The sequence below is a fragment of the Myodes glareolus genome, chromosome 3 (assembly GCF_982192425.1).
Source record: "Myodes glareolus chromosome 3, mMyoGla1.1, whole genome shotgun sequence".
NCBI lineage: Eukaryota > Metazoa > Chordata > Mammalia > Rodentia > Cricetidae > Myodes > Myodes glareolus.
Window position 1 is genome coordinate 89220183 of NC_142028.1, and position 11506 is coordinate 89231688.

The 11506-nt window shown below is 42.1% G+C and overlaps 1 protein-coding gene across 2 annotated transcripts in view; it reads right to left on the minus strand.

Moving 5' to 3' along the window:
* The window catches only part of Pde4b (phosphodiesterase 4B), a 543981-nt gene that overhangs the window by 67270 nt on the left and 465205 nt on the right, over positions 1–11506 (minus strand). The gene's annotated exons all lie outside the window — the stretch shown is intronic.

The window sequence follows — 11506 nt, forward strand, 5'->3', positions numbered from 1 at the left end:
TGTACAGAGCGATGTGAGATGAGCAGAATTGAAGAAAAAGAGCGCTAGCTTTCAGGGGATGTAGGCACAGAGGCAGACGCAGCTACCGGGATAATGGAGAACACAGGGAAGACTTTCAGAAGAAAAAACAATGAAAATAGGAACTCTACACTATGGCTTATGTGCGGCCAGGAAAGGATGCTCTACCAAACACAGTCTGTGATTTTTATCAAAGTTTGTTTGGCACTCAGTCTCAGACCATTTATAAAAGTACATAACTGTAGCAGAAAGTTTTTCCTAAAAGGTGACATAACCTCTGTACTGAGCATTCCTTGCTAAGATGTATGTGTTTCTTCAGATTCTGTCGTCGCAGAATGGCTTTGCTGACATATTGAACAAAGTCATTTCATATGAGTGAGATAATTTATATCATAATTATGATCTTGTATATATTAATTCCTAAACAGTTATGAGGGGTTTTCATGCTTAAATATGAGATTAAATGATGGAGCCAGTTTTCACATGATTTGTGAGTCCTAGATCTGGCTTTTCACCTGCCATATTTACTGTGTTCCACTAACACACGATTCAGATAGCGTACACTGGTGTGGTTGCATGGTCTTAAACTGGTTCTAAATAGGAAAAGAGTTATAAATAGCCACATTGGCAAGTCCCAACGTCTTCCTGAAAGTGATATTGGACAGTGAGTGGTCTGATGTGCGATCTGGTTCCCAGCAATAGCACCGGACACATGAGTAGACCTGGTGTCACATTTTATGTTCCTCAGTGACTCCAAAATATCTGCTTCTACCTTTTCCCACTAAGTTACACAAATAGCAAGCAATCTCCATTCTTGCCAGTCAAAGGCCCGCTTCTGGGAATGAGCTCATATCTTAGGCAAATGACCCGCATTTGGTGTTCAGCCAGCCCTCTTCTGGATAGGGGAATGTTTTGGAAGTTTGGTCAGTGGAACATTTTAGTTAGATCAAGATGCAATCTCTGGAGGTCTCCTGTATGGCACTGTAACCATACTAAACAACAATGTGTTGAAAATGTCAAAATTACTGAGAGATCATAAGTGTTCTTACCATACAAAATAGGTGAGAACATGGAATATATGATAATTCTCATGACTTAGTCATTATATACATAGAAAAACATGTTGTATATCAAAATACATACCATTTTGATTTGTTCATCACACCTTAATAAAGCTGGGAGTTGAATGGGGGAGGAGCTTTCAATCCCATGTTATGAATGGGAAATTCTTCCGTGGTTGTAGTTGATTCCAGGCATTTACTTAAAAAAATTTTACCCATACCCCACTGTGGTGGATGTTGGGGTTACCTAGGTAAGAAAGTAGCAGCTTGGGATCGACTTAATAGTAAGCAGTCTCGGTGCCTCCACGGGGCCTGTTCCAACACAGACAACTGAACGGGAGTAGTAACAGCAGTGGTGGCAATCTTTGCGTGGCATGGAAGCCCATAGGATGACATCTGTAACAAAGCCTTGGCTCTTCTTAAGGGAAGTGATTGCCACGTGAGAAACTGAAGAAGATGAGTGGTTAACGAAGTAGGAGGACAGGAGCCACAAGCAGAGCAGGTGAGAAGGCTCTGAGCAAGGGGAGCTCTAGAGGCCCTGTTGAGGCTGACAAGCCAGGTATTAGCATCTAGTAGATGCTAATCACCCTCTGGTGTGTTGCACAAGAAAGCAAGGCCTCTGTCTTTTATCCTGCTTACCGGATTGCCAAACCCTGGCCAGTCACTTCACCTTTTGAAATATTGCCTTTCGCATGGGGCAAACAATGCTAAGACTCTACCGGCAGGGCTTTGTAGGGGCTCAGCGAAACGATGTGTGTGTGGGAAAGTGTTCTGTGACCTCCTAAATGCAAGGGATTATTCTGCTAATTCCGGCCACCGCCCAGCCCAGGGCACTCCCTATTTCCATTTCCCGTTGCCTGACCAGATTTACTCAGCTAATGCAAGCTAATTTTAATATCATCTGCTGACAGTAAATCAAAAGATGATCAAAAGCGGTACAAGCAGTTTTGAGATTCTCCCTGGCCATATAACACAGTCTATGCGTGATGTCTTTGCAACAGATAACAGTAAGGTGACCAATGGGGAAACTTAGCAAAACTGGGAGATCGCTTAGAAGTTTTGTTTTATTTGACAAAGAGGCAAACAGATACAGGGAGGGTCTTAGGAGTTGACACAGCTAGGGAGCAAAGCTGGCTGTGGGTTTACTGTGCATTTCCAAAATCTACTATGTCTACAATGAATGGGTCAGTTCAGCTTTCAAGCCTTCCAGAAACCAAAAGGGACACAGTATCACAACTTGGAAGTCATTAGCCTCTCTCTTCCTACCTTACTGTTTGACTGGATAATGTAAAACTCTGGGTTATGGCTAATCACTGTTGCCCTGACAATGGATTGGCTGAGGAGTAAACTCCAAGGTTCTGAAGAAGGTTTTCTCATTGTAAAAGCCCAGTGACCATGGTCTACGCATCACTCCAATCACAAACTAAGACAAGGCCATGGCAATCCTGCAGGGAAAGGATCCTCATAACTCACATGGGTGGAACTCCCAAACCTTCCATTTTGGAAGAGAGTAGAATCATAGCATGGGTAAGAAAAGATAAAGGGTGGATTTATGGTTTATTTATTACTCTATTATATAAAATTTATGTGGTTGCAAAAACTTGTTTCTTTTGAGCTGAGGATGTAGCTCAGTGGGAGGATGTCTGCCCAGTGCGCAGAAGACCCAAGGTTGACTTTGTGATATCCCAGAAAGGAAGAAAGGAAAGAAAGAAGGAAGAAAAAAGGTGAAGGAGGGAGAGAAAAGTAAGAGGACGGAAGAAAGAAATGGAGGAAAGAAAAGGAATAAAGAAAGTTCTCATTCTCTTGCATTTCTTAAAATTAAGGTCAGGTACCTTTTTACTTAACTAAAATAAAAACCAAACACTGTCCCCACAGCAAGAAGACTATGAATTTTACTCTAACGTGAGCCACTGTTCCCTATATCGAGGGTCTTGGCAAGACTCTTAGTCCCTCTGGGCCTCAGCTTCTGAGGAATCTGGAGCAGAGAAATCATAACACTCCTTTTTGTGAATCTTGCGATCACATGGACCAGGAATGACAAAATTGAAAGTGTGAAAGCGGCTTGAAGATTCTAATCTGTGACTCCCTTGACGATGGTCAACTACGGCGACTCTAGCCTTATCCTCCTATGAGCTGGACCTTATCAAAAGAGAAGGGATCTTAATATAGTAGGGGAAGAGTGTCCTTAAATTATTAAACATTATCAACTGACATAAAAAATCTGCCTATCCTGTATTAGTCGTCTTGTGAACGTCACAGCTGTGTGAAATCTGGATTTATTTGTAGTTTGTACTGTGGTCTATGGATATACAAATATGTATGAGTATCTCAGACGGTCATACCCCATGAATAAACACATGTACACACACACACACACACACACACACACACACACACACACACACATATATTTATATACACGATTTCATCTCTCTTCCTCTCTTTGCTTTAACAAGGAGAAAAATGAAGCCTCTTTGCAGCTAATAGCCTGATATTAAGAGAGCACCTATTTTTGATTATTGTTTGTCAACAATACTTGTCTGGGGACCCAACAATGCTTGTCTGGGAACCTCAGGAAAGAGAGTTAAAAGAATTGGAAGCTAGACCACCTGTGAGGAGCCATTTGGCTTCTGGAAATAGATGGCATGACCAGCAGTGGCTCTCTAACCCAGCCATGGCAGAAAGAAAGACTTCCCTGGTGTAGAATCAGCATCTTAGCGTAGCTCAGCTCCTCTGGGAAATTACAGACAGCTAATGCGCAGCACACAGGCCTTGGATATACACAGTTCATTTTGGAAATCACAGCAATTCAGACTGATGTTACCTACAAACATTAGCTAAATGCATAAATAAGAGAGAGGCTAGGACGGAGACACACTCTGAACCAGCAGTTAGGCCAATCCAGTTCATACTGCTCTTCCAGGCAGGTGAAATGAGAAGGTGGATAAAGACTCTCTCTGGCCAGTCTCTGAGTATGGGGATGGCGTGTTATACTCCCTTTCTCTTCCAACACACTCTTCAGTTCCTTGTTGGGCAAGTAGAAGGGAGTCCGGTCAGCATGGTCTTCAGGCTCCATGCCAGAATGCAAGCTGCCTGCTAGCAGATCCCAGAACTAAGTTGGCATTGTTCACTTTGGTGCTCAATGTCTCTTTTAGAAAAACTTGGGTAAAAAAAAAAAAAAGAGAGAGAGAAGGAAATTCTATAGAAAATGAATTCATTTAAGGGAGCCACCAACTTTTGCTATTCACTCTACTTTTTAAATGATTAGCTTGTCAACCTTGAAAAATCTCTCGGGGCTAAAGAAGGCCAAAGAAGGAAGAGCACTCGAGAGAAAAATATTCTCTGTCTGTGTTTATGTTGTGTAGAAAATGTTCTCAACATACAGTTATCTGAGGTTTTATTTTCACTTGGTAAACAAATTTACTTAGTGTTTTAATAAAGTTCTTCTGCAATGGCTGCTAGGAACCCATCGCTATCTACTTTACAGGCTGAGGAGGCAGCCTTTCCCGACCTGCAGATAACCCATTCTGAGCAGAAACTGGGACAGGCATCTCAGATCCCATTGTACAGAACATGTTCCCTTAGTTTCCAGTGAAGTTCATAAAGTACAAATTTAACGCAAATTTCTTTTACCCCAGGTAAGAAAATAATATAAAGAGATGCCTGTAAGCTGACAAAATTAAAAAAGCTCACAATTGTTAATAAGCCACAGGTTATCTGGAACTAAACAACTACTGGAAATGGGAAGGGCCCAGAATGAAACCCTGGGATATAAACACCCACTAACAAAATGGGAAACGTATCAAGGATGCTAGGGAACAATAGGGCTAACACAAGATCCAGAAACACCACTGAATTCAGTCATTTTCTCTAAGATGTTGAACCAAACTCTGTGTCTGTTCAAGATAGTGCACAAAGATGTGCTAACTGATAAGCGATAAGCCCAGAGACTAGCTGAAATGACAGAATTAATACTAAACATCCGACAGATCAGAAAGTTCCTTAGAGGAAGGCAAATGCTGCCACCACATCTGGCATGTTGGTTTTAAGAGTCCCATTCATGTGGAAGCCTCACTTCTGCCCCCCGAAGTTGCACACAATGCATATATAAAAAAACCCTACATAAGAATTGGTAAAATGCCCACATGAGTAACTGTTATGAGTAAGACCTACCAAAACAAAACATTCATTGATCCAACAGGCATGTGCCAGCCGCTCTTATAGAAACAAATCAAAACCACAAGAGATCTTGTCCTTACAGAGTATGCAAGTCATTGATCAATGTTCATATACTCCTGACAACAGCTAGGGAAGGCTGATATCCTGACGGGGAGTCTGGGGTTTGATATAACAACTTGCCTAAGGTCACAGAACTAGTAATTGGTAAAACAGAATTCAAATGCAATTCTGTATATTTAAAGTCTGAGCACTTAACTCCTTGGCTGATTATCTCCTGTTAGCCATAGCAACAGCAGATTCTAATGAGGGCCAGCATGCCAACTGCCCTGCAATCTTTCCAAATGGAGGCCTGCTCTGTTGTTTGTGCTAAAAAGACTGCAGTGAACCAAGAGCTCACCCCACTGCATACCAAGTGCCCACCAACTGGAGTCTAAATTTATCTAAAATCTGTTAATCAGACATGTATTAAGCTAATCTAGACTCTTTCATAGTGACATAAAATATGACATAGATTTGCCTTCAAGAAACCTCCCTGGCAAGAAAAGCACGCAAGTGCATTATATCGAATCTTAGCACAATTAGGCATTCAAAGGTAAATCCAGGATGGCAGGGAGAGGGCTACAAACACTCACAGGGCCCCAGAGGAGGAGATGCTGGCTCCTGAGTAGAATCTCAAGCAGCTAGAAATAGGGAAGAAAGAGGAAGTGGGGTGGGGAAGCACTGACGTGCTCTGGGCAGAGAGGATGACGTGCAGGAAAGTGAGAGACAGCTTGGTGTTTGAGGAATTGAAGTATTTTAGCAGAAAGGAGTGTAAGAGTTCCTCAACTGTCGGTGTGGCTGTGTGGAAGGGACTTGGGACAGGCCAGTCACTGGACAATGTACTGAGTTGTCAACTCTATAGCCATGGAAAACAGCGGAGAGGATGAGGCAATAGAACCAAACAGAAATGCCAGATGTCACATGTGTGGCAAGACTTAAGCAGGTGTCCCAGAACATGTGAACATGTGGGAACTGAGTCTTGATGTCAATCATGCTTAAAAGGAAGAATGAAAGCCTCTAGTCTATTCTGCATTCTGGGGTTGTGCAGAGCCTTTGGGGTACCTACTGTCCAACTAGTCCCTCAGGAGACAGAAGCTGCCAGGAACACACCAGTCTTACTTTCTTAAACATTTTCCATACTTCAGTCCACCAGCCATTTGAACTCTCAGGTGATTATACAGATACAATCTAGTATCGGGGCTATATATTTCTGATAAGACTCAGATCTTTCTACTTTAAGAAATGGATGAGAAAATATACACACAAAGTGAAGTTGTAAGTAATTCCAAGAAAGTTTGAAACCTGTTGAACGTTCTCGGACTCGGTGATGTTTTCCAGCAAGTGAGTCACCCAGGAGCAGAGCCAAGGCCTGAGTCACACAGCAAACCCTGCACAGCACCTTTGTCCTCTGTTCCTCCATGGGGCTTCCCCTAGAAATTCCTTTTGGACTTATTCCTTATTTTTTCCCCTAACTTAGCCTGTCTCTTGCCGGGTTCTACATTCTTTTATTTTTCCTTTACTATATTTCATTTTGTTTTTTTTCTCTTCTTCTGTCTGATGACCCGGCATTCATAAAAATGTAGACAAAATACAAGGAAAATATACATGAAATGTGGATTTGAAAAGAATTTAAGATTTACTTTTATATGCATACTACTGACCTATTGTCAAAGTACAGGGGACAAAGAGAAAATTGGTGAAAGTGGCTTAATGAATATTTTTTTAACAAAATTATCTGACTAATTTGGACTATAAGATAAAGGAGACTCCTAGAAACAAATACAAAATTCACTTTGGGCCTAAGCAAATTAAGTTTGGTGGTCACTGTCAGGAGAGTGTCCCAGAAGGTAGTGTCTAGTTGGTCAGCACACACACCTATCTAGGAATAAGCATCAGAGATTGACTCTAAAATTGACTATTTTCCAAGTCGATTGATCTATCTTCTTTAAAAATTAGTTCATCTCTCTTCTGTAAGGTTTAAACATGGACCCCATTGGGTGGAGCTATTACTGAACCAGAGTAATTTTTGAAGCAGATCAAAAATTTGAGAGGATATTTGGTTCAGAGTTCTCAAGCCGATGACTGGAAACAGCACACCTGGCCACCTTGAAGAGTTAGTTGGCATCTTGGTTGAAATGTTCATATTAAGAGGATTTTGTTAAATTATACTTTCTTTGGTTTCTTTCATATTTCAGACTTTTAAAAATATATCAGAGTTTTATTAAGTTACCCATAGAGCTTGAACATTACTGTTATGTTCCAAATCCGCATGGCATAGGCCAGGAGAATGGTTCAGAGATGGTGAATGGTTTTGGCCCAAGATGTTCTCCATCAACCTGATGTACTATACGTAATGTATGAATTAGTACTCAGTAAATCTTAAACCCAACCACCTTTAAAATGGCCATGAAGGAAAAGAGTGAGGGAAAAAGTTAAAGGCAAGGAAGACCCCACTGAGCTAGTCTTATAGCTCGTGTTTGCAGGGGGAGGGGCATCTCCAGGGGTACTTCAGACCTTGGCCTCTCTTCCTGTTCTTTCAGATGTTCCTCCAAGACCTCTAGAGCAGGCTGTTGCTGCATGGCAAGATGTCTGTGTCAGCAGGCAGAGTGAAAACATAGAGGATTTGTTCCAAGTCCCATGTGTTCTTCCCTCCTTCCCCATCTGACCTCAAGAACTCCAGAAAGGTAATTTTGTGAAGCTCTGGGGTATAAATGAGAAAACCTGAATCATTGTATGTCACAACAGGAACCACTAAGCCAAATGCCACAGACCAGATTACCACGTCATCTTCAAATAGGTTGTTATGGCAGGCCTGGGCACCGGGGTCACCCGAATCTTTAGCCAATGTTGCTTTCAGCTCACCCTCTAGGCAAGCTCTGCCTTCCTACAAACATCAGCACATAAAGTCATTTAGATCTCACTCTGGGTTCACTGAAGTTAATATGGGACAACAAAGCAATAGAAATACTTATGCTCCTTTTCCCATGATGGAGAGGCAGAGTGCTTTGGGTGGTTTACGGTACTGACCATGTCTGTAGGACAGAAGAAAGGAGGAAGTGAGAGGATTATCTGAGCCACTGGGACTCTAAAAACCGAGGAAAGAGTACATGATAACACAAGCTCTTAAACTATGGCTTTTTATTGATCTTAGTGATCAGAATGTTCTTTCACTTTCCAGCTCATTCCATTCAGTTACAGTAGATAACAAGGAACGATCAGCTGCCACCTAGCATGTGCTCTGTGTTCTTTGGTCTATCTTTTTTTTTTTAACAGTAACCACATTACATTTTCAGATGTTAAGTGGCAAAGCTGTGATTAATATCCATGGTCAACTGTCTCCAAATAATGGCTTGCCTTCCAAGGGGCCAGAATCCTTCTAGACCTTCATTTTGCCCTTTATTAAGTATGTGTGACCTTGGACTAAGTTACTTAATTTCCTTCAATCACGTTTCTTTTATCTTAAAAGTGGGGCCAGGAATAGCCTGCCTAGGCGTTTGTTAGATGTGAACTCATAAAGTGCTGCTCACGGATGGTCACAGCTAAGTACTCAATCAGCTACTGCTTTCCATTAGTATTGCAGGCACAGCCACGTCCACTGGAAGATTTAATTATTTCATTATCATCATCCTCAGATGGACAGGACAGGAAGGGCACTGCATGATCAAAAGGCATTTACTCAATGGTTCTGAGCACTCGTTTACATAAGAATCAAGCAGCGTCATATCAAAGCGCGGATTCCCTAGTCCTTGCAAAGAAACTCAAACCTCATCTTCAATCCTAGAGAGCACCATTGGACTCTGATTATGCATGGAAATGGAGGGCTTCCATACGAGCCTTCGTTTACAACCTCTTAGGCCACATCACCCGACGTGACTTGTTGCCAAAAGTTTACCATCAGGATAGCCACAGGTGACCTAGGTGGGTCAGATGCCTAGATAGTGAGTGTGACTGTTCCGATTGACCTCGATGATCAGGAATTTGTTGTAACGATCAAATTTCGATTTGAAATTACACGGTAGGAAAAGATCAGGCTGTGGCTTGTCCCCTGAGCCCATGCTGCTTAGCTTGGGCTAGGTCACCTGCGTCAGCACATTTGACTTGAGGGGGAAATTTTCCCAGCACAGGTCACCGGGCTCGCACAAAAACAACAAAGCACAAGCTTTCCACTTTACCAGGCTCTCCAAAGCAGGAAATACGAAAAAATAATCCACTAATTTCCCCAACCACCTCCAATGAATTAATCCCTTATTTAGAGAACATGGGAGAAGAGCACCCAGTTTTAATAGAGCTGGAAATGATAACGAGAGCTTTTCGGAGTACGTTTTGTAGGATGGCAGCAATATATGATAACGTGAAGATATGGAGAACAGCTTGGGCTGGCAAGGATGCTTCTCGCTGAAAGAGCCTGAATCCTGGAGGCTGCTTTCTACTCTTGCCTTCCCCACTCGCACAGCTTTTTATCTCTAGGAAAATATTTAATCCCTCTAAAGTTCAGTCTTCTTATCTGTGAAGAGAAGATTCCAAGGAAACCAAGCTCACTTGTTGTTTTAAATGTCAACGGAGATGCTGTCCAGGGAAATGCTCAGCCCAGCTCCGCACACAAGCACACGGTCAGGGGACGTTAGCTACCGCTATCAGAACATATAGAAGCATTTCGCATCAAGTAGAGATTCTAATTCTTTCACGTCCACGAAATGTTGGCCTTGCGGAATGAAGGCAGTAAATACTTGGTGGAGAAAGCACCCTGGCCACTAAGAGAAGCCTGGCAAGGTTGACCAGATGGTGTCTAGTCTAGACTTCCTGTAGGCATAAAACTCAAAAGCAGCCAGTCCATTAGTCCATTGCTAACATGCTCTGGGTGGTTTTGTAGCTCTGCATATTTCTTTCATGTATGTTAGTTTCTCCTGCTGAACAGTGTGTGTGTGTGTGTGTGTGTGTGTGTGTGTGTGTGTGTGTAGTATGTTTTGTGGAAGGTTCCCTGTAGCTAAGTCTGCGAAGCATGAACATACACTAAGGGCAGGAATGACAGTGTACTCCATCATTACTCCTGGCATTGGAAACAGCCCACACCTCCAAACAGCATCAGTCAGTCCACCGAAGTGTGATTGCTGAATGCAGAGTAAATCACTTGTATCTGGTGTTGAATCCATCTTATTTTTCTTATTTAAGATGGCAAGTGGACTCTCAACTCTGCCTGGAAGACTCCTTATTCCAATGCTTCTCTTATGTCTTTGTTTTCCCCCAATAGAATTTAATATACCCCTTAAAGTATGAGTAATAAAATTCGTAGATTTTTCTTGTTCTTCCAATTTTTTCCCATGTATTGACTACTGATTGACTTTAATATGTTCTGAACTGCTTATGGTGGCCTAAAGACCCTACATGACTTGTCTATGCCCATTTGCTATCAACTCCTTTCATACTAGATGGCATACTCCATTCCACACCAGCCATCCTTCTCGCCTATGCCAAACTCAAGGCTCTAGACATTGTTCTTCGTGCTTCCTTCTTAGCCGCCTGTCATCTGTGAAAGTCTGCTTCCTCGGAGACCCTTCCCCATTCCCTCATCTGGACCCTTTCACCTCCTCCTGTTCTCTCCTGCTTCACCCTCTAAACGTCTTTCAAAGCACTCAACAAAATCACATGGTCTTGCTTATACTGCTTACCCTGCTTGGTTCAAGTAAAGATCCTTTCTACTCAGTTACCAATGATTCACAAAATGCCCTGGATCTCTGCTAATACTTTACAAAGAAATGAGTCGCTAAATCAGTAACTCTTCAGTGTTCATCTAGCTGAGCAGTTGAAACCATAGCATGGAATCAGAGCTCCGCCAAATATACTTCAAAAACTGGACCATAACAGATTCCTCTTCAAGAAAGCAGACCCAGGTTCTGGGGGATGACTGTGTCTCACGACCTAATTCTTGCTCCTCTCAGGTTTTGGAGATGTTTCCTCTACAAACTGCTTGCCCCTGCTGTCTTATCCCTAGACTAGATACAGTTTGTTTTTGATGAATCTCTTTTTGCATTGCTAGCTCACAAAGTAGTCTTGCCCTTCAGAGACCCCTTGGACCAATTCATTTTTTATTCCATTGTATGCACTTATTATAGGCCAGGAAGCAGTAAGGAAATGAAGCAAGCATAGAACTCTTTAACACATGTTCAACACTTTTTATGCCTGTTCTATCATTAATATGCATTTATTTTTCT